Here is a 24,115-nt window from a genome sequence, read left to right on the forward strand (position 1 = left end):
GAAGTGAGGGGAAAGGGAAAAATAATACAAGGGGGAGAAATGAATGACAGTAGAGGGGGTAGAGAGAGAAGAGGGGAGGGGAGGGGAGGGGACAGGGGATAGTAGAGGATAGGAAAGGCAGCAGAACACAACAGACACTAGTATGGCAATATGTAAATCAATGGATGTGTAACTGATGTGATTCTGCAATCTGTATACGGGGTAAAAATGGGAGTTCATAACCCACTTGAATCAAAGTGTGAAATATGATATATCAAGAAATTTGTAATGTTTTGAACAACCAACAATAAAAAATTAAAAAAAAAAAAGATACAGATCTTTCTTTTTTATTTGTATTTATTTATTTATTTATTTATTTTTGCATTTGTGTTGGTATTTGACTAATGGAGTTGATTTAGATGTTGATACTAAGGTTATCTCAGAAGCTTTTAAACAAGGTGTATCAACTCTAATAGGGATAGCGATGCTAAAAAATGAAGAGAGATTTTTGAAACTCCAAACCTCTACATGCATAGAGTAGACCCAGAATGTTACTTGGCTGCAAAACTGCCTCGATTTTTAGGAAAAGAAAGGATTATTGAGAGGGCTGAGCCAAGAATTGTTGAAAATTACTGAAAGGATATAGAACTGAACCTATTCATGTCACTGACAATATGTATGCCCCAAACTTCAGAACTGCTTGACTAATGACTGGCACATGCCTCCCACTTACCCCTCCTTTTAAAGGCATTTTTATTTTTTCTTGACACATAGTAATTATACATATTTATGGGATTCAGTGTGATATTTCAATACCTGTCTAAATGTATACAATGTATAATGTATACATTACATGCAGGGTGGTAGGTATAGCTGTCAACTCGGACATATCTTCTTTTGTATTGGGAAGATTCAAAATCCTCTCTGTTAGCTCTTTTTGATATATTTAATTGTTATCAACCACAGTTATCTTACGATGTTACAGAACATTGCCACTTATTCCTCTATTCAGTGACACCCTGGACTCATCAACCATCTTATCACCATCCCTTCTGTCCTCCTCCCAGTCGCTATTTACTGCCTTTCTGAATGGAAGAGTCTAGGCTGGTTCCATCACAGCATTCTGAGGAGGCAATCCATTGTTTCTGAAGTTCATAGTTTATCAGAGAAGTAGAATTGAACCCAAGGAAATAAAGAGCTTCATCTGCCCTTGGCCATGATTTCATGCGAGGTCCAGTCCTCAAGCAAGAACCTGATGTTGTAATAGGGTAAGACTCTAGGTGGGGAGTCTTAGGGTTATATTTGGGGTCTGAGTGCCGCAGTCCGGCTGCAGCAAAATAGCCAGGGGGTGATGAGCAACTTGTGTAGATTGATACAGCAGGAGTGGGAGCCGTTTATTGTAGGACAACAGAGGTATATATACCTTTCACACAGCTTATCTTAATTAGCATAAACTAGATACAGCAGTCAACCAATAAGGAATCTCCACACTTAATGGCTCACTGGCATTACTTCACAAACCACTCCCTCTGGCAAAATGCCAGGCGCCACCCTGACTTGTTTACAGACTCTAACATCTGAGAAATGTCAATATAAGTGATCTAAAGGCACACTGTGGTAATTTTAAACATGGATACAAAACTTTTTGGTTCTTCCCTCATCAAGTTGTGGAGGCCACTGTATTTCCCTTTGAACTTAATTAGGTTAATAAGTGCTTCATTGGACGGAAGATAGGAGACAAGTAGCTCCTAAAAAGCCATGCAGTTTCCTCTTGGTTAAAGGTGTCTGATCACTATGAGGTTGCTGTGCTGGAAAGACCATCTGTAAGTACTCTGGTTAACAGTTCCAAGTGCAGCCTTCCAGCCATTCCCAGGAGACCTAATGTGTCAATGAAGCCTCTTGGTTGAGTAAGGGCAGTGCTCCTTCCACACAGGGAATACCAGCAAGTGACAGCCACCCATACTGCACACAAGACTCACCCAGCCAAGTCCAGTCTGAATCCTTAACTCGGGAAATTATGAGATATGAGATATCATGTTTGTTATTTGAAACCAACAAGCTTAATGGGTCAATTTTTATGTAGTCATAGAGAAGTAGGGACACTTATTGAAGTTTATTGGATGTTTACCCAACACTTTAAGCATATTAGGAATCCTACTCTGGGGAATTTGACAGATACCCATTAAACAATGAACTGAGTAGGACAGGAGATACTACTGTTCAGAGTACACCCCCCCCCCAAAAAAAAAGGGCTGGTACACTGTGGGAGACCAACCTTGCACGTGACTGAGTCACACTCCCTAGCTGGGTGCTGAGGCACTCAGTCACAGAAATGTGGTAGAGCTTTCCCCACACTTCTTGGGTTCAAGGGACGGTGTCTCGTTCATGGGTGTGTCTTGCTACAGCCCCATGGGTGGAGCTACTCTCACCTGTTCCTTTGTAATATAACCTCTTTCTCTGTTTAGGATAGACTCTTCCAAGGAAGTGCCTTGTGTGTGTCCCTTTCTCTTACTGTGCCCTTGGGTGTGGCCTACCCAGGTGTCAGTCAACCTGCTGACAGTGGACATCATGAAGATAGACTCAGCCCCCTGAAACCTGACCCCTTGCCTCAAAGGGGTCAGCTTGTGCTCTCTCCCTCTCTTCCTGTGGACCCTTAAGGTCAGAGGAGCCATCACAGTGACCCCAAAGAAAAAGGTCTTTGTCTCTTGTGTGGTTATTTTGCACAGCCCAGTTAGCCCAGTTTAACTGGAGTGACCCCTGAGCCTTTTAGTCGTGAGAACAGAAACCCGGCAGTACACCATTAAGAGGAAGGAAGAATTGATCCCAGCCAACTTCAGAAAGCCACAAAATAAAAACTTCTTTCCCTTGAATGGATCATTCCTTCAGCAGGTATTTTTAGCAAGTTTTAGCATCTTCTCCACTCTTCTTTGAGCTTCAAGCTGGCAAAGATAAGTTACAAAGAATCTATACTTCTTTTTAAAAAAAAACTTTTCCTCAAACAAACATTGTTTAGGTAATCAAAAGATTATATATATAGCAGGAGGAGGGGTGGGGATAGAGACAGAAAAAGAGAAGGAAAAAGCAAAAAACAAAATAAAAACAAAAACACCTAGCAAAATTGACCTTAAATCTAAATCCTATACCAATATAATCAGCAAACAATTCACTAGAAACAAACAGAATAATCTCTGGGTATAATAAAACTCGGAAATTGAAAACAAGAGAAATATCTTATTCTATGTTACCACTGGGTAAGCATGCTTTGGACAAAAGCCCCTTTCAAGAAAAACTACAAATTTGGATGAATTTTTTTTTTTCTAGAGCTGGACCTTCAGTGCCACATACACAATCGCCTCAACTGATTTGCTGACCAGCTCAACAAACATCTATTTTTCAGAGTGCCAGAAGCCCAGAAGACAGAGGTCAAGGTACTGAACTTAGGATCTCAGAGGATACTCAACCTCATTTGCAGATAGTGGTCTTTTCCTGAGTGGCTGTCTCCCTCTGGTCTCTTTTTATGAGAGCACTAATCCCATCATGAGAACTCCACCATCATGACATAATTACTTCTCAAAGCTCATTCTCTAAATAACTTCATAGGGGAAAACCAGCACTGTAGCATGTGATTGTGTGGCTGTACCACTCAGCCCATGGCAACATGTGTGCCCCCAGCATGTGCATCCATGGTGGTCAGGCACAAGAGTCACAGTGAAATCATGTTCTAGAATCTTTCCTCAATGTCACTGTAGAATATTACTTTTTTTTTCCTTCAATATACACAATGGAGTTTTATTGAACAATAAAGAGAAACAAAAACATGCCACTTGCAGGAAAATGGATAGAACCCAAGATCTCCAGGCTAAGTGAAATAAGCCAAATCCAAGTCAAGCATCACCTATTTTCTCTCATGTGTGGAAGCTAAAGACAAAACAGAAGAGAAACGTGTGTGGACTGGAATCTCTCGATTCAGGGGAGTAGAGTTTTTAACAGATGTTAATTGCCAATATCACAAAAACAAACCATAAGCTAATAAAAATGTGTGTTTAAATCAAATAATAAAATATGCTGGATTTGCGTATTATTTTAGCCATTTGGTGAAATAAATCAAATTTTCATCAGTTGCTTTTCATAGATTTAATATTTCATGATCATTTTTCCTAAGGGACTGATGTTAAGCCAGTCTGAGAAGCTGTGGGTTTCTCTTTACTGGTTTATAATACTATGTAGCTTTCTATGTAATACTATGTAGCTGACTCTACAATACTATGCCTCAGACCTTTCTGGCTTTGGCAGTTAGAAGGTACTGTTTCCACTGAACTAAATCTAATTTTAAATCACTTTCCCCCTATATTTGTTAGCATACTTTTTCTATGAAGATCCAATTATTATTTGAGTATTACTGTCAACTAAAAAGTATACTGTTATAGCATAAAGTACCTAACAATGATACAAAAACATAATAAAACCCAAAAATGAACACATAATACAAAGAATCTGGACAAGTAAATACAGAATTAACACATTAATTTTCCAATATGAAATATTTTTACCAAATGCAAGTAATTTTTTTTCTAATATAAAACATGTAGCAAAGTTTCATAATTTAAGTCAAAGAAGAATGTTATAATTAGATAAAGAATTACATTGGAATTACTTTAGGGAAGATATCTCTTTTAAAAGATAATTTGCTTAGAAAATTTGCTGATGGGAAATCTGATTATTAACTTGATGGACTGAATAACCATATAATATTCACTCAAATTAGGAAAAATTGGAGGAGTAAAAGAAAAGCTAAACTATTCAAATATACATTTTTGGAAGATTTACTGTCAACAACTTTCTTTAAATTTATAAAATAGTTTTATTCACTATCTCCCCAAATGAATAAATCATTTAATAAAAATATGACTTCACATATTGACTTCAGTTAATGATTCTAGTAATTACTTGAATATTTTTTAAAAGCCTAAGGAAAATAATTCTTTTCTCACATGTCCCTCATTATTTCATGGGATTTGTTCTGAATTTTTTGTTTTCCAGTATAATTTTATGAATTTATTTTAATTCATTTTCTTAATTTATTTATAAAATCACCTGTGATCATCTTCCAATTTGCTTTTTACAGTTAAATTTGGAATTGCTTATGCTTTTATTTAACTCCTCCATAGACTAAAATGTTTTTAAATAAGAAATTATTTTCTATTAAGGTTCCCAGTTAGGTGGAACAAACTGTAAAATGGGGAATGTTCTTATTTCTAACATTTTTTGCGTTCATGTTTGTAAATATTTAAGCCCATTTGTAAATAGAGTTAACTCAGTATCCAGAGATGATTAACTCCAGGACTCCACATAAATGCCAGGATCTGTGGATGCTCAAATTCCTGATGTAAAATGGGATGATATATACATATCACCTACACACATCCTCCTGTACACTTTAAAGTCTATGTAGACTGCTTAGAATACCTAGCGCAATGTAAATGCTATATAAATGGTTGTTAGACTGTATTACTTAGGAAATGGCTGAACACTTATTTCTGTTCTGAATGTTTTGGCTGAATCTGTGAATGCACAACTGTGGATACAGAAGATCAACTGGACTGAATTTTCCTTCCATTATGAGTAGTATTCTTCAACCATCATTTTCACAAAATAAAAATCTTCAAATATCTATTCTATGTTTAACATGTTTCACCAAATATAAATGCTTAAGAACTCAGAGCTACTCAAACTCAATCCTTTCCGGTACAAAATATAATTTTATTTAGCTGAACACAGGAGCTGCAAACAAATTTTTCCCATAATTAGAGATATTATGCAATTTTAAATTTAAATGATCTACACCACTTGAATATTTAATTTGTTCTAATCTCCCTTTCTTTTATAGGGATGCATTACAATAACCTGTTTATAAACTGTTTTGAACAACAGATTTATTAAAAATATTAAAGGTGACTCTTGATACTCCATTCACAAATACATTGATTAAATATTTCTTGGTGATTTTTAAATAAAACATGACAATAATTTTAGATGATTTATTTTCATGAACAGCTCAGTATCATGGGCAGGATTTAGGTTTATTACTAAAGCCTTCAGAACCTAACATATTACTTGCAATTATTTTCTTGGTCTTCTAATTGATGGTGGGCAGCAAAAATTAAAGGCATATTTACCAGTAATTATTTGTGTTGTTATCCCAAAACAAAAAAGAATTATTCACATAAAAATTGTTATTTACTCCAAACTACATACACACAAAAAAAAAACCCCACACACTTAAAAGCAGAAAATGTAGCAAAACTCTTGCTTCTATTACCATAGAAAAGGAACAACGATAAATTATGTGCTCCTCACTTTGAATACCAAGCAAATCCCTCCCAGTTTACTCTACCTAAGATTGTTTTCTGGAGAGGCTGCACTCCACCGTTTGTAGTAACACAGCAAAACCTCATAAAAACCAAATATGTAGTGTAACAACAAAACCAAGTGTTTTTAATCTTGAAAATTTCAGCTCAATTTTACAAAAGCATTCACCATAACATCAGATATTTCACATTTGAAAGAATAAACATTCAAAGCCTTTATCTTGATTCCATAAAATGGTTAGGAAAAAATGATTGATCCATTATTGGAATTAACTAGTTTTCTGGTTGAAGGATCCTCACATACCAATAGGAACTTGGCATCATTTAATGAGTGGAGCTCTTCTTCTGTGAAGCAGTCAACAGGCACAGCGACTGCTTCAGTTTTCCTACATGCACAGAAAAACCTCAGATCAAAAAATGAACAAAAGCCATTGTAAACAGTCATCTCATCTAAATGAAATATTTCACAGAGTGTTATGTAAACACACCATCTGCAGCTGCATATTAATCACCGTCTTCAGGCACATCCTTCCTAATATTTTAACTTTTGATGTAGATGCGATGTTTCTTCAGCATATTGTCTTTGGTTGCCTGTGTAGTCATTGATATCACTGTGGTCCCCGTGGCAGGTAGTGACTATCAAATATTTTGCGCAAGCTACATGTTCAACAATGTTTTAGCAAAACAAATTTAGCTCTCAAATTTATAAGCATGCACTTTTAGTTTTTCAGCTCATTACACCAAAATGTATTACTAAATTAAGCCTATTACTAAACAATACGTATTTGTATATATCTCCATATGATAAATATCAATATTAGTGTAGCAATAATGTTCAGAACACTCAATATTCTTAGTTTCTGTCACCTGTATGTATTTTACAGACACTTCAATAATTGACCATATCCCTCAATATTGATTGTTCCAACTAGTGATCTGGCAGCTTAATGCATCTCATGGGCCATCAACTGACCACAAGACAACTATCTGGCATGTCAAGTAGGGGCAATGGTAAAGACTTCATCCAGAAATGAGTTAGCAATACCAAGAAATGAGTTAGCAATCCCTAGCTCTTCTTGGGATGTGTTTGTTACTAGATGAATGAAAAAAGGATATAAAAACAATCAGTTCACAGATGAGTGTTTTTGCCTTTTTTTTTTTTTTTGCTTTCTCGTGTGATAAAATGTAATGTCTATTCACTGTGTTATGGCAGAAGCTGCAAAGTCAACGTGGAGGACAACAAAACCTCTATAAATACACTTTTCAACAGTAAAAATTGGCATTTTTTAAAAAAGCATTTATTATGCATCAAAACATGCAATTCTGAGGACTAAATTGAACAGGATATATACAAGAGGTGTATAGTATAATCTACAAAGTACTGTTGATAAATGTTTAAGAATATCAAAATGAAGACATAAAAAGCTACATTCATGGATAAGAACATGCATGATTGGTAAGATGTCAATACTTCCAAAATTGGTCTATAGATTTACTGCAATCTCAATAGAATTTCAGATTCTTTGTACAACTTGAAAAGCCAATTATAAGATTACTATTGACAGGCAAAGAAACTTTAAAAACCCAAACCATTTTGTAAATGAAAAGCAAATTTGGTGAATTTACAAGACTAGATATCAAGACATCCTAGTAACAACAGTAATCAAGAAAGTCTAGTACTAGAGACACACATAAATCAAGGAACAGAATAGAGAAAAATAGACATATGAATATATATGTCTATTAATATGTGGCATATATATTCCAAGTATTATATACGTCTATATCTAATACCTATGTCTAAATACATCTATATATATCCATTATATACATGGCAAATGGTTTGACCATCTACCTAATGAAAAGAACTCAACATTAGTCATCAGATAGCTTCAAATTGAAACTACTACGAGCTACAATTACATAACTGAAAGAATACAGAAATTTTAAGAAGAGATGAAAGAAATAATCACTATACCAATTACTGATGAGGATATGGAAGACCTGGAATTCTCATCCATTTTCCTGGGAATGTAAAGTGGGACAGATACTTGGGAAAATACATGGCCTGTGATCTAACCATACCAATTTTAGGCATTTATTCAAGAGAAATAAAAACAGGAATCCCCAAGAGTTAAAGCCTAGAGCTACTTTTTGCTTCATTGCTAAAAACTGGAAGTAACTCCCATGTCCATCATGTGGTGAATGGATAAACGAATGGTAGTGGGAATATAGTGACATACTGTTAACCATTAATAGGAATAAATTATTTCTATAGATGAAGGTTTTATATCAGAAGCGTAAAGGAGCCAGAAACAAAAAAAAAAGTATATAATGTGTAAATTCATTCACACTATATTCTGAAAAGGATAGAGCTATGGAGTCAGTGGAAAAGATCAATGATTGCCAAAAGCTGTAGATAAGAGTAAACAAGTTTGACTGCAAAAGGGCAAAATAGAATTATTTGCAGAGATGGGAATGTTGCATATTGATTGTGGTAGTGGTTATGCAACTGTATATATTTGTCAAAAGTCATGGGATTGAAGACCGTAGAAGGGTGAATTTTATTGTATGCAAATGTTATCTCCAATCTTTGAAAGAAAAGTAAGAAATCTTGATTGAAATGTCACTTCCTCTTAGAAGTATTCCCTGCCTCCATTTTTTTCCTGAGCCTGGAAAGGAGTTGTTCTCCTTTTGCCCATCAAACCCCAGGTGCCTCTGCCCAGTGCTTAGCATACTTGGCTAAGTATACAACTCACATTCCTGTCTGCTCTCAGTGAAGTGGGCTTCTGAAGGGTTTCTCTCACCTTCATCTTTATCATATCTAACATATAAATATAATCAACAATTTTTGGAGAGGGGAGAAAATAAGGGAAAGGGATTTATCATCATTCTTTTCTCTGTCAATCTATGAAAGGGGAAATTTTTCTTCCATTTTTCTGTAGGTACCAAAGCTAATTTTTATTATATAAAATGTGCTAGATTTAGGTTAGAATAGATCCAGGATTTTGATTCTATTTAAATATATGAGGGCAAGTAATCTGGAGATCAGTGCCATTTTCATTTGTCACTTGCAGTTCTTCAGAGGCCATGGACTGCAAAGCCACAAAGGAACACATGGAGAAATATGAGGGTAAGGGACAGATGAGCGAGAGAGCAGTGTGGGCAGAAGCCTTTATTGTGGATTTTGGAAAAAGCAATAGCAAGGTAGGGTGAGGAGCTCAGCAGCCTCAGGACTAGAAATTTTAAATAATTTTGGCAGGCTCTCTGGGTATAGAGGTCTCCTTGTCTAGTACCTGGCCCCGTCACTCTTCAGGCCAGAGGAATAGTGTCCATGATAGCAGGAGCCTCATAAAAGGAAGCAGGTGAGGATATGGACCAGGATGGATTTGTCTGCATATCAATAGGGCACTCACCACCAACTATTTGATATTTCTAGGAAACAGCTACCCCTGATTGTAACAGTCTCTCCCTAAGTTAGTGAAAACCCATATGCCACAGCACTAAGAATCCAGAAAATGAGTCAGCATAGTTAATACAATCTACAATTTACATAGTATACTTCCCTTGTACGTGAAAGTATATTTAATAACCTTACAATAAAACTGGGTGTACCCTGCTGGTTATTGAGCTGCTAGCAACATTTCTAGTCTCTAAAATGAATCTAACATCTTGCTAAGTATCAAGTGAAAAATAGCTTAGATAATGGCTAAGGCATATTCCTGCATGTTCTGCCATCAGCACTATATGAACTTGAGAGAGAAATTTAATTTGTGTATGGAAAGATGGATTACAGTGTCAACTTCTTTAACTTTTGTTCCCTTCTAAGAAGTAACAGAAGCTATGCTGTAGAACCTTCCTGGATAAGTAATAGAAAATGCCAGAGACAAAAACTGCTGAGTTATCTTCACCCAATTTTTCTTTTATTTAATAGTATGGCCACGTTGTTTCATTTAATAAATGATACAAGGGCTAAGAAAACATAATAGTGTCTGTGCGTGTAAAGATATTGAAGAAATCAATTACAATAAAATAGAGAGCATTATATTCTCTCATATATGTTTTGTTCAATGTATTAGGAGAGAGCACATTATATTAGACTCCAGAATATATTTAGTTTAAAATAAGCTCCACTACAGTGGGAAAAGAACACACTTATCACTGGTTCTAAGATCACTCTCAGGTTTTCATTTCTGATTTCTCTTTCACACCTGCTTTATCAGGGTTAAAGTTAGGAATAACAATAATTAAATATAAGACCATCAAATGCTTCATCACAGCGTTTTCTCAGCTGCTGCATAAATGCATAAAGTAACATACTCATTTAGGAAATTGTATTTTGTGTCTGAAATGGCCTCTTTCAACTGCCCTCTCATTTTCAAGAATCTAAACAGAATTCATTGGCTAACTCTAAAAGAGTTTTAAAAATAGCCTACCGAAACAATAGTAATTTTAAACAACTAATATTTGATGTCTCCCTATGTGCTGAGTGTGTAACATACAATATCTCATTTATTTTTTAAAACACTGCATTCTTGCCATCTCCATTTACTGATATAGAAACTGAATGACAGAAAATGAAGAAACCCATCTACTAAGTAGTAAGCCCAGGCTTTAATAGAAAAATTTTTGACTACTGAACTCACACTTTTAAGCACTCCATTATGTTGTATCTCATGTATGAGCTCCTTGGTCAGAGTCTTTTCCCCTAGAAACTATGTTAGATAGTATTTATAGTCCTTTGGTAACTACAAAGCATGTGGTATCCATCTTTCCCCTGTGCCCTTTTTAACCTGAATACAGCTGATTATTTGGGACTTTGTGATATAATCAGAGTGAAATAAGAATTATTTTCACCATTGAGGAGAGAGGTAATTTTAGAAAGATGAAAGTATAATTAGATAAGACTTGTTGTTCCACATTTGCTCTGTTCACTAAAGACAAAATTTAAATCCCATAGGCACAACTCCAGTGACCTACTTCCTCCAGCCTCACCCTGCCTGTCTACAGTTAACACCCAATTAATCCACCTCCTGGATTAATTCACTGATTAGGTTAAGGCTCTCATAATCTAATAATTTTACCTCTGAACATTCAGGCACTGTCTCATAAGAGCTTTGGGGATAACACATATCTAAACCATAACAAGTGTGTAGGAAAACTGACAAATTAGTGAGCATGAGAACTTAATATTACTTAAAACACTTAGTGTACCAAATAAAATATGACCAAGAAACCATGACTTTTAGTTTACTGACCCTCTGTCATAGGTACATCATAACGAGCTCTTTGGAGTTGGACATACCACGATTTTAGGGGCTGATTCTGCTACTTCCCTGGCTGTGTGAACCACTTTTAGTTTAATCTAATGCTGAATTTTTTAAAAAAATGTATGTATGTATGTGTGTGTGTATATATAAAATATTTGATGTCTCCCTATGTGCTATATAGAGATATACTATATAGTATATATATAATATTATATCCACTGTGCAAGGATACTGAGGGAATTACAGGTAGTGTCTTTAAAATATTTTGCAAGGTCTTAGAAACTATAGGATCATAATATATCATGGGAATGTATTTTCTCCAAAACAAATGTGGAACAACAAGTCTTATCTAATTATAATTTCATCTTTGTAAAATTACCTCTCCTTAATGGTGAAAATAATTCTTTTTTTTTTTCAATTTTGAAAATGCTTTTTTATTTTTTATTTTATTTTTTTTCTCTGTATGATCTTTTTTTTTTTTATTGCAGAATCACATCAGTTACACATCCATTGATTTACAAATTGCCATCCTAGTGTCTGTTGTGCTCCGCTGCCTTTCCCATCCTCCACCCTCCCCCCTCCCCACCTCTCAATGAATATCTCAGGTTTAATTGACTCTGGACGTTTCCATAAAATTTTTCAAACAGCTTTTAAGTTTCCCTGAGAAATATGTTGGGATTTTAATTGGAATTTTATGAAAACTATAGACAGTTTTGTAGAAATTGACATATTTACAATACTGAGTTTCCACTCTTAATAATTTTATGTATTCATTCATTCATTTGGTGTTTTATAAAATCCCCCCATGAAGTGGTATTATTTAATGATAGAGGTCTTACTATATATTTCTATAGTTCTTTATTTCATTCTCACAGAAATCATTCATATTCTGCAGATTTATTTCTGATACTTCGCATTATTACCTATCATTTTATATAAAATTTTAAATTTCATTTGTATTTTTTGTCTTGTATTTAGGATTCAGTTGTCATACTTGTTTTGTATCTAAGAATCTAGCTCAAATTTTTCTACTTATAATCACTTATGGATATTGGTTTGGGTTTAGCAATTTAAAAATCAATAAAGTCCATGATCATCTTATAAAAAAGGATATTTAAATAGAAATAAACTTTGTTTTTGGCTAACTTTTATGTGATGAATCTCACTAAATTTACCTACAAAGCCACCCAGATTCAGGAAGTGCAGAATAAACTCTGCCTCTTAATGAGAGGTACTGAAAAGTCACCATAAAAAGGACAATGGTAGATTCACAAACAGTTGAAGAGTTGAGGTTATTTTTGTAATTACTCCACAACAGCCAGGTATATAGACACAATTATTCATATCTCTCTCACATGCAAATACACTATACACATTCCTAGGATTAGCACATAGCAATTTTGTAATATGGCAGGAAAATTTTTACTATATATCCTTTATTCTAAGGGTGAAAAACCTTCCTTTGTTAAGTTTGCTATTGGTCTTAGGGAGTAGCTACCCAATAAATTGTTTCCCAGTTTTCTGATTTCTTTGTTTTGCTCTTGGCTACACTCTTTAAGATATTCTTTCTTTTCCATTACACTATTTGGCTCCTCCTGAATAAATCACCTGGATTGGCTGATGAGTAGATTCCCAATACTGTCTTCAGGAAAATCAATGGTATTATCAGTAGTCTTGCAATCTACGGCCCTTAGTCCCAGCTGGAAGCACTTTATTAATGCATTAATTCTTTGAAATGCATTAATTCTTTTGAAATAGTTGCATGCATTCAATGTATCAAATGATAGTCTATTTAATGGTGAAAAATTAATGCAATTGTTTTTTATATAGATAGTATTTTAGTCAGCATTTTTTTTTTTTTGCTGCTGTGACTAAAAGATTTGACTATAACAACTATAGAGGAGGAAGAGTTTATTTGAGGGCTCACAGTTTCAGAGGTCTTAGTGCATTGAATTCTTCATTTCTCCAGACTCAAGATGAGGCTTGGCAAGTGTATAGCAGAGGGAAGCAGCTCATATGGGATCAGAAAGCAGAGATGGAGACTCCACTCTAGATACAAATATATACACAAAAGCCATGCCCCAATTCCCACCTTCTCCAACTACACCCTACCTCTTCAGTTACCACTCAGTTAATCCCTATCAGTGAATTAAACCACTGATTGGGTTAAGACTTTTACAACCCAATTATTTTTCCCCTGTACTTTCTTGCATTGTCTCGTATTTGAGCTTTTGGGGGACAACTCACATACAAATGATGATAGAAAGATAGAAAAATAGATAGATAGATAGATAGATAGATAGATAGATAGATAGATACGCATGCATTACTTCTAGTTTGGAATCAAACTTAAAGTTTATCTTTAGCTTTCCTTAAGCCTTCTGCTCTAACTGGTAGAGTCTACATAGAGTGCAACTAATCCTTTAAGAGATCTTACAAATTGGTTTACAGCTATACTTTTGAGTTGGATCTATACTTCAGGCTATACCTAACACTGATGATGCCTGCAGAATGGAAGACCAGTCATGAGAAGCCCTTTTATTTTCCAGCTGAGCAAGTCCTGGCCCTGTGACACTCTCTTTAAATTCTGCCAGCTTATTAGGTCTTTGTTTAGTTCTTTCTTCCAGTGCCATAGTATATGCAGTGACTAATAATCAGTGACTAGCTGCATTGATTTTATTGCCTAGAAATCATATTTGTAAAGTCCCAAAGTTCATAAAAGTATATTTTCTAGTCTCCATGTTATTAGGAATAATAGTTCAAACATTTTAAATTGTATATCATGGGACATTTTTTTTTCTGGATATTTCTCCAGCCTCCATCAGTCACCTAGGCCTAATGCCAATAGCACATACTTGAGAACTGATATGTCAGTGTCGCATAACTAGGTGTCAAAATAATATGATTAATGTTTACTATGTGAAAAACCATGATAGGAGACTAAGAGAACAGTTGTTTGCTCAGCACAAACATTTTCACCTCAACCATTTAAGGTGCATTTTCTGGAGAGTACTTCTGTCCTTATCTGGCTTTCCTTCTACAAGTTATCTAGGAGGTGCTGCTTCTGGAGTTTGTTTGGTTTTCCAGTGGTACTTCTAAGTACTCCTTCATGTGGTCCCTTGCCCTACACCTTGCCAGCATGGGCTTCATGTCATAGAGAAACTGGGGTTTAAGAGTGAGTAGAAACACAGAAAATCTCTGTGGGTCTACCATCATTTCTGTCATAGTCTGTTGACCACGTAAGTCACAAAAGTCAAGCCATGTGGAGAAAGACCTGTCCTCTTGATGGGAAGTGATACAAGTTCACATCATGAAAAGTAGAGCCACAGGTTTGACAAGATTTCTAGTTCCATTTTGTTTGCTTCAAATACAACAAATATATTAATATAGGAGTACTCAGCATGTCAGTCAATACAAGACAGTTCAAATAGATAAAAATTGTTAGAATTCAGAACTTAACAACAACAACAAAAAATCATTGCTATAAGAATGTGTAAAAGCTCCTAGGTACATACATTTTTTTTCTAAAACTGACCATATGGACATAAATAATTTCATATAGAAGAAATTAAAAAAAATCTGACTGTTACTCTTTTGCCAGATATAAACTTAAAAAACAGAGCAAGAGATTTTCAGAAAGTATATTTAAAGAAATATTTGCATAAAAAGCAAGGATAAGGTATGGATCAGTTAGTGGCAATGAATATACTGAGAACTACATGAGTGGATATCTCAGAGAGGAAACAAGGACCTAGTTTTCCAAATTAACTAAAAGAATACCATTAATGTGAGTAAGGTGGAGAAAGGGTTTGGAAAAATAGGCTAAGAGCAAATTAAACAAGGCTTGTAGTTCTGGAAACTACATTTATGTNCAGGTCTGTTTACCTTGCAGGCGCGGGCGGCGGCTCTGCCCTGCCCCTCCTACCACGCCCATGTACCACTGGATCGCGGGTCTGCCCACCTTGCGGGTGCGGGTGGTGGCTCCGCTCAGCCCCCTCTCCAATTGGGGTCACGCGGTCACCACGCTGGCGAGCCGCTGGGCCTGCTCCGGGCGCTGGCGGCGGCCCGGCTCCTCCCCTCTGGCTCGACGACAAATTGAGGAGACTCGGGTGTCTGTGCCTCACCCCCCCTACCAGGAGACCAATAATTCTTATTTCACTCTTATTATATCACAAAGTCCCAAATAATCAGCTGTATTCAGGTTAAAAAGGGCACAGGGGAAAAAGAAAGAAATTCTATTGACCAACGATGTCAATAGAAAATCTATGCCTGCTCTGCTGAGTAGAAAAATCTGAATCTGCTTTGTAATGGCACCTTCTAATCTGCTTTTCTCAGCTGAGCACTTCTGCCATGATGTTCTGCCTCACTCTGGGCCCAGAGCTATGGAGTTAGCCCACCATGGACTAAACCTATAAAATCCAGAGCCAAAATCAAATTTTCCTCTTCTAAGTTGTTCTTCTCAGGTCTTTTGGCCAGAAACAAAAAAGCTGACTATTAAAGCAACACTACCCCACATACTCAGTTTCTAACACAGCAACATTAATTTCATGGTTCCTGAAAGAGTTTAAGAAGGCTGGTGGAAGAGGATGATGAGTGGTGGTTGTAATAGGAGTGATGGTGGTGATGACATCAAAACATACAGAAGCACGTCACTATTTGCTGGACATGTATTCTCCCATTTAGTCCTAACTACAACCACCCAAGGTGTGAGATGTAGTCATTATTTTACTGATGAAGACATTAATTCCCCTACGCCTAACATATATCCCTAGTGGTAGAGATTTGATCCAAGTCTGCATTACTGGAAGTACATGCCCATACTACTATACTGTATTCCTTCTCTTACAGCACCATGTTGTCAATGTTCTCTACTAAAAATGATTCACAAACAGCTAAAAACATCAGTACAGGCTCCAAGAATTAGCAAAGAAGCACGATTCATTTATTCTACATCAGCAAATGTTTTTCCTTCCTTTAAAAAGAATCAGTTAAAATTTCAATTCCATCCAATTGCAAGCTCCTTCTACTTGAAAAACCTTTACCGTGGGAGGTTGGCTTAATTGTCCAGAGGACTTGAGACTAAATAGTCTGTCCTTTGATTTCACTCTGGAATCAATGGCCCTCGTGTCCTTCTGTCACTGTGAAGACTATAGCTTCTCATCCCCCGACAGCCAACAAGTGGGTGCAAGAAAAGAAAGTTTGCTGATGTGTTAAAGAGAACTGCAACCTCGGCAGAGGATTGATGGAGGCTTCCAGAGTGTTTTCTCCCTTCCGCTCACAAGTGTGATTTAAAGAGGATTTCTCAAGGCATGGATAGACACCATTTTTCACATCAATTCCCACTGCCTTCCCCTTCTATAACTCTTTACCAATTCTGGTCCACAGTTACTCTGCCCTGTTTAATCAACAGCATGTATTTGAGAAGTATTCTCTAGCATCCCCAAATGAATTTCTTATAACGCAAATTGAATGAAGTAGTGAAAACGATAAATATATCTGCAGTGTAACAGATTTGTTTCAAGTTGTGTGATTTGCCTGAGGGTAAAAGGAACTTCCTAAACAAACTATGCCAACTTCAGACTTGGAAAAAAAAAATCCATGTGACCAAGATCTTGCCCTCAGTTTTTTTCCTCCATGAATTTTTTCAAGAAAGGTTTAATCTACACTTTTAAAATACTGAGATCAATCCCTTGATTTGCAAGCAAAGCTAAAATAAGCTCAAGGACACAAATTTATTAGGACCAAGATTTTGTGAACTAGAAAGTATTTGTGAATCATAATATACTCTCAATATTAAGAAAAATAATAAGTATGCTCACTAATATAAGTGAGTAGAATAATACACTCTCAAACATCCCCATATACTCAATCCCTAGAATCTGAAATATAGTATGTTCCATGTCAAGGATACTAATGTTACAGGTAGAAATAAGTTGCCAGTCAAGTGACAGAGAGAGAGAGATTGTCCTCGATTATCTAGGTTGGCTCAACATCTTGGTAATGAACCTCCCAATAATTGATAATTGAAAGAAACTCAGGACTGAGCATCAGAGGAAGATTTCACCAATGAGATCCTTTTAGGATTTTTGACCTTCAGAAGCTTAAGGTAATAAATTTATATTTTTAAAACACTGAATTTGTGGTAATGTCTTATAACAGTAAAAAAAAATTGACGAGCATAATGATACCTGAAGTGGTAGGATGCTGTTAACAAACATCTAAAACAGTGTGCTTCCCAAGCAAAAGTGGGCCCTGGGTCAGAATCCCCAGCACTGCACAAATTAAAATTAAATTAAAAAATAATAATTAAAACATGTAAGTAGTAATGTAATAGTGAAATGATAAAATGATGGAAGGACTTTGAACAACAGAAGAGAAAAAGTCAAGGCTTCCTTGAATATAATATTAGTAAAACATGAATAATAATCACTCTGCTTCTAGAGCTCAGAAGGAAGAGACAAGGATTGAGGAGAAAACAGGCTATGTTGGACAGTACTCAGAAAGTTGTGAGGATTGTTGATGGAACAGTGTATGTGGTGTGCTGTTTAGTCCCTGCCAAATACAGAAGATGACTCCAATATATACTTTTTTAATATAACCTAATTAATTTTATATAACCTAGCCCAGGCTCTGAATCCAGATAGGCCTAAAGGTCCAGGCAGGGACAGATACTTGGAAGAACAGAACTACTCTGTATATCCACAGGTGGATTAACGGTGAGGTCCTGGGGAGCTCAGAGAAGTGACCAGCAATGTGGTCAATGGTACAAGCAGGAGGAGGTGGGAGAAAATTTACAAGTACCTTACTCAGTGAAAGAAGCCCTTCTGAAAGGGTAGAGACTGTAGAATTCCTACGATGACATGCTACCAAAGACAAACTATGGAAATAGAAGTTCAGTGACTTCCAGAGGTTATGGAAAGGAAGGGATGAATCACACAAAGCAGAGCAACTATTCTACATATGTCAGATTATGTGGGGAATTTTGGCTGAGGATGGAAAATGAAGCCCTGGGAATTAGGGGGAAAAAAAACTTGGAAAACTTCAGAGCTTTCACAGCTTAGAATTGTTGGCTTCAAGGGAGAGAACACCAGGAGATAAAGTTGGATCAAGTGCATATCTGGAAATATAAAAAATAAATGGAAAACTGTACTAAAGTATGCATGATAATGACATAAATTTGAGGTTAGAGAGAGCCCAGAGATCTTTCTAGAACAGGGTGGAGGGATTTAGGAGGCCTGGCTGTGCTGTGAGATCTGAATGGTGGCAGTCTTGCTCCTCCTCCATACCCTGAGGGTCTCTAATGACCTTCCCATGGCTCTGCGATGCAGGCCTGTCTACACCAGAGCTTCTAGGCTCAGTGCCCAGGGCTGCCGGGGGCACAGGTGACCTGTGGAAGATGGAGATGGATTTCCACTTACTGAACATGTTAGACCCCCATGGAGGAGCTCAAGCTCAACAGCATGAGCCATTGCATGTACTTCATCCTTCCTGTGTGGTGTGTACCTTCCCCTTCTTTTTCTATCCTTCCTCCAGATTAATCCATTTGTAAAAGGGAAAGAAATCAGGTAAAGTTGTGGGAACCCTAAGTCCAACCCTCTAGGGGAAATAGACTTTTCCTTTTTCTGTTTCTCCTCTTTTTGAAATCAAGTGTTTTTGAAATAGATCTCTGAGAAAGGGTGCTTTCAAAAAAAGGTAAGGATATTTTCTTTTAACATAACAGGGTGAAAAGGCAGAGGGCTTCTATCCATGCTCATAGACCAATTTAGAGATGGAATAAAACTTTGGGTTAAATTTCAAATACCGTGATTCAATATCCTTGCCATTGATTATTAAAGAGTGTATGTAGAATATGTCTGGAGCCAGGAATCACACAAAAATCATTCATCATTCTCTTTGCATGGCGGTGGGCTCTGGGCCTAGACCCTGCTTTTAGGGCTGATCAGGAGAGCAAAGCCAAGCCTCTGAAAGCCTGTGATCATGTGCTAAATAAAATCTGAGCTATGTATTTAAGGATCAGAATCCTACCCTCTGTCGCTTATGCACTCCTAGAGGTCTGAGACTGTGCACCTGCCCTCTGCAGAGAAATACTCCACAGACGATCACATACAAAAAGTGGTTCTTTGAGTTTAAAAAAATAAAAATAAAAAAAATTGTTTTTATCCACTTTAAAGAGTGACAGGAAAGGAACATGGAGACCCTAGAGTTTCAGGTAGGAAGTCACAATATTTATGAATAATGATGGCCTGATATTTGCCGAAGGAGAAGAACATAAGAAGGGGGCCCAGACCATCAGGCTTTCAAGGTCAAGGCGAGTCACTAAACTCCTCTGCCCACAGATCCCACTGAATCACCCCTCTAGTCCTAGCCCCTCCTGCCCCACTTCACAGACCACCTTCATGCAGCTCCAAAGGTTCCTTCCCTCTGTATTGAACACTGTCCCATCTCCAGAGCAGAACTTAGGATCGGCCTCTTCTGCTCCCTCATTCTCAGGCCTGAGAGACTCGTGCCTGCCCACTTCAGCCTTCTCCTGGAGGCAGTTATCTGGCTAGAGCTTGTCCCTCCTATTTCCCACTCTGTTCTCCATGAAGAATGCATTTCTTTTTGTCCCTCACAGGCCTCTCTCTCTGGTTAAGCTGAAACCTGTCAAGTGGTGGTGGAAACCTCCTTGTCCTTCAACTCACTGGTCAGAAGCAACTGAAGATATGAATAATAACCTAAAGGACACCGAGATGTGAGAGAAATGAGAAGATGGATCATGTCCAGAATAACTGAGGCAGGGATGTGGCCTGAATCCTGTGCACACCTTGAAATTACTTGTTACTGAGCTTGACAACCAAGTCCCGATGCCTTCTAGACAAGTGAGGACGATGCAGAGCTGTTTTATGGGAAAACCATTAAGGCTGATAAACCAAGAGATCTCCTGAGAACCAGTGACCATAAGAGCTCTCAAACCGGAAATGGAAAAATGACTGATCCTAGGGTCTAGTCACTAAGGAACGAGCTGCACCACTAAGCCTGCTCCGAGAGCAAGATCTGGCCAAACACATCAGAAAGATCATCTTGATAGAAGGTCAAAGCTGCAGCTGGAGGGAGAGCCTCCAAGCCAGACTCATGGTTGTGCCAAGGAACAGTCCCCTGATAAACTGTCTCCAAAGCCATAGAGCACATGCACAGCAAGGACAGCCTGCACCTGGAGGACAGAGTGAGTGACCCAAGACAACAGGAGCACAGGACCCCTAAGGTTCAGACCCGGTGGACCAAAGCCAGTCCACTATCTTTGATTCATACGTGGAGAGAGAGGACTCAGACTCCACAGGAGAGCTCCCAGGAAGGCATGCAGAGCTAGTGTCCTCCTGCATTAGAGAGATGATGCTTGCTGTGCCCAGGACAGGGGATCATCAGGGACCCTCGTGTACAGTATTTACCACAGAAGAGACAGGCTCCTTCAAAAAAGCAAACACTCAGAAAGAGCTATTTATTGGGGGGATTTGTTCAAAAAAGGAAAGAGAAGATTTAGTAAACTTTCCCATAACAAACTAGGTCAATGATAGCTTCCCAGTTCTTCTATCCACAGTACCCTTCTCCCCCTACACCTCCTCACTCCCAGTGAACCTGGTCCTCCACCAGGACCCACATCTCATAATTACTTTCCTATACACTAGCAATATGCAGTTGGGATTTGATGTTAGAGTACATATTAACATTAACACCAAATATTTGAAAGTTGAGATATAAATATAAAAATATATGTAAGCTTGAGAAATCTAAACTGTTCTAATGAAAGAAATAAAAGACCTAAAATAAAAGATATTCCATATTCATAGACAGGAAGACTCAATAATGATTAACATGTAAATTATTCTCAAATTGTTCCATAGGCCCAATCAATTCCTATCAAAATTTCACCAAGTTCTATTATGGAAATTGATGAACTGATTCTAAGGTATATATGAAAAAGACAGATGACCCAAAATAGTGAACACAATGTTTACAACGACAAGGTCAGAGGATTCCCACAACCAACCTCAAGACTTACTAGAATACTAGAATGCTGAAGACAGTGTTGGATTAAAGAATAGACAATTAATATATTGGTCTGGTGAGCCCAAAATAAACCCACTCATAATCCGCTCTATAAGGATTCCCTGGAAAAATTATAGTCTTTCCAAGAAAAAAAAAATCCCAAGATAGATCATAGATAATGTAAAATACAAAACTATAAAACTTTTCTATGATAACATGAGAAAAATCTAGATTATCTTGGCTCTGGCAACAATGTATTTTTAAAGGCAATACCAATAACATAGTCCATGGGGCAGGGGAGACTAGCCTAAAGTCAGACTTCACTGACATTAAATAAACAGTTCTGCTTTGTAAAAGAGACTGTTAAGAGAATAAAATGGCAAGTGACTGCCAGGTGTGGTGGCGCACACCCATAATCCCAGTGGCTCAGGAGGCTGAGACAGGGGAATCACAGGATCAAAGCCAGGCTCAGCAACTTTGTGAGGCTGTAAGAAACCTAGTGAGACGCCGACAAAAAAATAAAAATTAAAAAGGGCCGGATGTGGCTCAGTAGTTAAGTATACGTGGAGTGAAAGAAACTATTTACAAAGCATATATTTGATAAGGGTATTTTTATTTAAAAAAAAAAAAAAAAACCTCTGAAAGTACAATAAGGAAACAAGCCAATTCTGAGACCTTAACAAACATCCAGAAAAGAGATATAGGCAGCAAATAAGTATTATGTTCAATATTATACAACATCAGGGAATTAATTGCAAATTAAAGCAATAGTGGATATCACTATATAGCTATTAAAGTAGCTAAGATTTAGAAAAATTAAGCTGACAGTACAAAATGCTGGCAATTAGGGCACTTGTTTATTGCTGGTAGGAATGCAAAATAGTACAATTTGGAAGATAGGGTGACAATTTCTTATGACAGTAAACATAGCCTGCTACATGATCCCACAGTCATGCTCCTTTATGTTTACCTGCATGAGCTGACCATATGTCCACACAAAAAACTTGAATGTGAATATTTAAAGCAGTTTTACTTATTCACCCAAAACTGAAAGCAACCAAGATATTCTTTAGTAGATAAATGTGCAAAAAGCAAACAAATAAAAATAACAAAAAAAAGAAGTATCTAGGATATTATTCAATGATTTAATAGAAATCAGCTATAAAGCCATGAAAACGTTTGGAAGATCATTAAATGCAAATTGCTGAGTAAAACCAATCTGAAAAAGCTGTATATTGTATGGTTTAACTCTATGACATTTGGGAAAAGGTAAAATGATAGAGTCAGTTAAAAAAAAAGAAAAGAAAAAACTAATTTTCAGGGGCTCAAGGAGTGGGGGGTAGGGGAATAAACAAGAGCAGCATAGGGAATTTTCAGGACAGAGAAACTGAAATGGTAGGTACCTGATACTATACATTTGTTAAAATCCACAGAACTGTGTAACACAAAGATTAAACCTTAATCTAAAATACGAACTTCAGTTAATAATAAATTCATTGTTAATTGTTAAAAAAAACTGCACCATACAAAGATGTCAACTATAGGAAAAATTGCATGTATATGACACAGGGTTGAGACGTGATAGGCATTGGTCGTGGGTGGAGGCTGCCGAGAGAATACAGGAGGTTCCTGGACTATCTGTTCCATTTTTTATTTTTGGTAAACCTAAAACTTTTTAAAAATCTGTTTTTTAAAAAACATGTATAGTGATTTTATTGGGCTCAGAAAACATACCTTAAAATCAATAAAAATATAAAGTTTTACATACCTTAAGTTAAAGCACACACACCAATTAATACTCTGAGTTAAAAACAATCTCATAGAAAATATTGTGCATCAAATAATGAGAACAAAACATTAAAATTTGTCAATTCAGCTCAAGTTGTGCTTAGAGAAAATGATCAGCTTCCAATGCTAACCTTAGGTTCTACTGCCGCAGTCCGGCTGCAGCAAAATAACCGGGGGGTGACGAACAACTTGTGTAGATTGATACAGCAGGAGTGGGAGCCGTTTATTGTAGGACAGGAGGGGTATATATACATTCCACACAGCTTATCTTAATTAACATAAACTAGATACAGCAGTCAACCAATAAGGAATCTCCATATTTAATGGCTTGCTGGAGTTACTTCACAAACCACTCCCTCTGCAAAATGCCAGGCGCCATCTTGACTTGTTTATAGACTCTAACATTTCCCCCTTTTGTTTAATTTAAATAACGACCATAGTGGTTTTTACACAAACACCGTAAATAATCTGCTACAAGCAGAAGGGGAAGATACAAAATGCCACAATACCAAGCCAATTGATGGCTCCATGCAAGAAGCCCTTGGAAAAATTATACCAGCAATGACACCGTTAGCAAAGATACTGAGTTACAATTTGTTGTAGATTACAGTTTGTTGTCTCAGTACAGGTAAAGCAGTGTCAATAGATTAACTCACAGTCCAGGTAAGTTCTGCAGGCAGCTAGCTT

The sequence above is a fragment of the Marmota marmota genome, unplaced genomic scaffold, assembly GCF_001458135.2.
Source record: "Marmota marmota marmota unplaced genomic scaffold, marMar, whole genome shotgun sequence".
NCBI classification, from domain to species: Eukaryota; Metazoa; Chordata; class Mammalia; order Rodentia; family Sciuridae; genus Marmota; species Marmota marmota.